This window comes from Octopus bimaculoides, chromosome 8 (genome assembly GCF_001194135.2).
Source record: "Octopus bimaculoides isolate UCB-OBI-ISO-001 chromosome 8, ASM119413v2, whole genome shotgun sequence".
NCBI classification, from domain to species: domain Eukaryota; kingdom Metazoa; phylum Mollusca; class Cephalopoda; order Octopoda; family Octopodidae; genus Octopus; species Octopus bimaculoides.
The window spans coordinates 66,168,283-66,173,032 of NC_068988.1; the positions used below are offsets into that span (position 1 = coordinate 66,168,283).

At 34.1% G+C, this 4,750-nt stretch overlaps 1 protein-coding gene and 1 pseudogene across 2 annotated transcripts in view; one reads left to right on the top strand and one right to left on the bottom strand.

Annotated features, from left to right (window-relative positions):
• LOC106867807 (atrial natriuretic peptide receptor 1) overlaps positions 1 to 4,750 on the top strand; it is an 822,997-nt gene that overhangs the window by 329,111 nt on the left and 489,136 nt on the right. The gene's annotated exons all lie outside the window — the stretch shown is intronic.
• LOC128248611 (5S ribosomal RNA) lies at positions 731 to 849 on the bottom strand (annotated as a pseudogene).

Consider the following 4,750-nt stretch of genomic DNA (forward strand, 5'->3'; position numbering starts at 1 on the left):
CTGTAGTACTTGATACCAAAGTTTGGCACCAGTCCTTCCAGTATTTTCCATATGCATATTATTACATATCTCTCCCGCCTGCGCTCCAGGGAGTAGAGACCTAGTGCCTTCAGTCGCTCCCTGTAGTTCATCTGTTGGACTGTGGCGATCTTTTTTGTATAGTGCCGCTGAATTGCCTCGAGTTCTGCTGTCCGCTTAACACTGTGTGGTGACCACAACTGAGAGCAATAGTCTAGGCGGCTCAGAACAAATGTCTTCCATAGAATCAACATGACTTTTTGATCCATTGTACGGAAAGTCCTAAGTATTCACCCTGGCAGTTGTCTGCACTTTGCTGTCAACTTGACAATGTGCATGTGAAATGATGCATCACTACACATGTTGATGCCCAGATCTCTTACTGTTTGTGGTTCTGGGATTGCAGTACCTCCATGCCCTGTGTATGCCAGTTGGGAGATACTTGTGGTCTTGTAGCGCAGTACTTGAAATTTTTTTGCATTGAACTGCATATTATTTTGCTCTGCCCACTCATATATTGCATTTAGGTCATTCTGCAAGCTTACAATATCATCAGGATTCTTTATTGCCTGAGATATCTTTGTGTCATCAGCATAGCTAGTGACAGTGGCTCTCCGAGTGACCGTGGGCATGTCCAGAAGGGCCACTATGAACAGTAGTGGCCCCAGAACAGTTCCCTGTGGAACACCGCTCAATATTTGTGTTTTAAAAATGCTTACAGCACCTAGGGTTCCCAAGCGGTCACCCATCTAAGTACTAACTAGGCTCGATGTTGCTTAACTTCGGTGATCGGACGAGAACCGGTGTTTTCAACGTGATATGGCCGACTTTCTCTTTCATGTTTTCGTGGTCGATAAAAAGAGTACCAGCTGAGTACTGTGGTGCATGTAATCGACTTACCCATTTCCCCAAATTTGCTGGCCTTGTGCCAAAAATTGAAATTTGTATTAATGTAAGACGTTAAAATATATAATGCTCTTTTTATAACATTTAATCACTAAATATAATATTATATATTCAACAAATATATTTTCAAGTTAAAATTCTGTATACAGCACATATTTTATGACTATTGTCTCTGTACGTCTGGAATGGACCGTAGATGCCTTTTAAAAAATCTCTGTCACGAGATGTAGATTTTTTTTCTTACAGATCTACTCATTCGCTTTGTTGTACACCCCTACTAGTGGAGTACGTTCTCTTGCAAATATCTGGACAACGTCTCCGACCTGACCATAACGCATATATTCTTCCTCCTACTTCCCGAATAACCCAGAGATTTTGCAAAAAGATTTTGGGGTATCGTTTCTTCATCTCTGCCTAAGCAGTAAAGTTCTATATTGTACCTAACCAAAATAAACCAATAATATATAACAGCCGGATCTCTGTAGAATCTTCACACTGATACCTTAGCAATTTAATGAAAATATATTATTCATATATTTACTACAAAATAAAACGCCAAATTAAATCATATATGTAAATAGCAATTAATAATAGAAAGGAAAGTTAATGAGACCAAAGAAATGCAAAGAAAAGAATGTAATATATCCAAATATGTTCAGTTTATTCCTCCTTATTTGTATAGGAAATTTAATCCGATTTGGCAGTTTGAAACCTTTCCAGATTCCTTTATTTGCAAAATAATTCAATTATATATCCAGTTAAGAAAATAGATTATTGTATATTGAAATAGTTCTTCATGGCATATATCGTTTATTTTTGCAATCTTTCTGTCTTTTATAAATATATATTTTGCATGTATGAATGAAATTTACGAAAAAGAATGGTTATGTACGTGTGTATGCGCGTGTGTGTATTTATACATACCCTCACACACATACATACATGCACGCATATATATATGTATATGTATGAGTATGTATGTGTGTGTGAATTCATATATATAAAGATATACATAAACACAGGCACACACATATATGTGTATGTGCGTATGCATGTATTATGTACATATACATATACATTCATAAGCATAAATATATATGTTTGTACATATAAATGTATATATATATATATATATATATATATATATATATATATATATATATGGTTTTATGTATATGTATGTGTACATTATTCTTCCCATATTTTTCTTTTTAGCAGAAAAGATAAAAAACACGTTTGTTATAAGTTCTGATCTATGTTTGCTAAAAATCCATTTATTACACATTTTTGTTTGTATTGTTTCTAATGTTTAAAACAGACGCCATTGTAAAACTTTCCCATGTATCAAGTCTCATCGCCAACACTTATCATTTTACTCGCCTATTCAAATGAAACCATTGAAATCAATATAGAATATTATACTCAATATTGATTTCAGCTTCACCAAACTTAAGGATGGGGAAGCATATTGACCAACTATTCATTGAAAGGTATATTTTTACCGGTGGCATTTACACAGTGAATATAAAACGATAAAATTAATGTAGTAACATATGTTATCCATTAAACTAAATATTTTACTGTGCATATTTGAGTCCAGAAAACTACATGTCTCACTGTGCAGAGTTTAATCCATTCTACTGCATGCTTTACTACAGTAGTTTAGTCAGTTATAATACGCTGTTGTTTACTGACTGGGTAAAACACATTACGTGGTGTTTTGTTTTTATATGACATTGCGTCATTTTACTGTCTGATTTCAAATCATTAATTTCAAATTTGCTTTCCATTCTTCCTGGGACAAATAATTCAGTACCTGTCACTAAATGAGAAAGATTTTAATGAACTATATCGTTCCTCACACGTGAGGCTGTAAGATACGCTCAAGATCTGAACATTTTGTAGGATTCCTCTTGGGAGTGTATCGACACAGTACTAGACAGGTACATATTTTAATCTACCCAGAAAATATTAGCAAGTGAGTCTACCCAATGGTTTTTTTTTATTAATATTCTTGTGAAATTTTAGCACAAAGCCAGCAATTTCGGGGAATGGGGTAAGTCGATTAAGTTGACCCTAGTGTTTAATAGGTACTTATTTTATCGACGTCGAACGGATGAAAAGCAAAGTCGATCTCGATAGAATTTTAATTCATAGCATAAGGATGGACAAAATGCCGCTAAGCATTTTGCGCGGCGTACTAGTAATTCTGCTAGCTCGCCGCCTTCAGCTCAGATTAATATTACAGCATGTTGAGATACACTGAGGAAAATTTAATTATATACCAACTCATATAATCAGACAAATTATAAATGCTGTCTACAGATTTAAATTGTTGTGAAAATATGGGGAACTTTTGTAATGCCTGAAAATGTGATGTATTGGCTGAAAAAAAGATTGCACCTATTAAATCTTATAAATGAGAAATTAAAACCTGCATGGTCAATTCCAAACTTTCACATGTGTAATTTACCACATGGCAAAATGCATCAACACTGTTACAATATGCTCAGAGTTTCACAAGATGTCCATACTATCATATGTCATAACATGTCATTTTTGCTCTATGTCAACATTTTTACAGCATGCTACACTGTTACATGTTCATATAGACATATATTCAGAGCTCCACACAACTGTGTCAGAGCTCCACACAATTGCACCGTGTGTACACTATTCCAATTTTTCCACATTGCCAAAATCTGTCCAGACTATCACAAGTCTACACCAAAACAAAATCTTGGAGACGGTCAAAACCTACAGTGTCACAACATCACCACAATAACACAGTTTGTCCACACTGTCAACTTGTTCTACGTATACGAATCTATGCTACTTATCATACCGTTCAGTATTGTCCTCAAACTATGAAAAGCTTAAAATAGCAGAATATGAATCTCATCTTGATGATCACCTGACTAACTACGACCCATAATATAAACACATTGAAGCTGAAACTATGCAACAGCGAGAGTAACTATATCAAAATGGAAACAAAGTCAGATAATTTCTTTATCATTTTCTTGAAAAATTTACTCATATAAAGTTGCAGTAAAATTAAAGACACTATAGAGAATAATATAAAATGTAATAATTAATTATGTAGGTTTTAATTTAACTCTTGTTGAATGTTTAATATAGTAATTATGTCCATTAGCCAATGTCTTTGAAATAACACTCCTTTCTTTTAAACATTTCAATGCAGAGCATCAAAGAAACAAATAATAAATTTTTTTCATTCCTTCAATTGTGGTACAACACTCGCTATGAACAGCTGGAGCTAAGTGTTGTAAATTAAAGTATAGTACAATGAGCATTGCAGCGAAGCATTCAGTAGAATAAATCACAATGATTACGAGTTTACTATAGCTGGTATATGTAACATTTTGTCGCACACAAAACGTATCATGTACAGAATAACTGGAACCAAATAATGTACATCTTTGGTGGAATGTGCTGACTATATCTACACATACACACGTGAATTATGAATAGATATACATACATAAACACACATTTCTATTTGCATTTATCTGTTCGTATACATGCAAATACATCTGTGCAGATATATACATACATCTATCAGACTCCCCTGTCTGAGATGATAATTGACGTTTCCTTAATTTGTTGCTGAACAATCTGCACAGATGACCTGTTTACAGTGACCAAATGTTCTTGCTGTACATTAGCTCATTCTCTCCACTCAATCGAAATAGCCTGTACATGGGCACGGTGTGCTACACGTCAAATGTTGAAGTGATCATAGACCAATATGCAATGAAGTGTATATGTGTATATATATATATATATATATATATATATATAT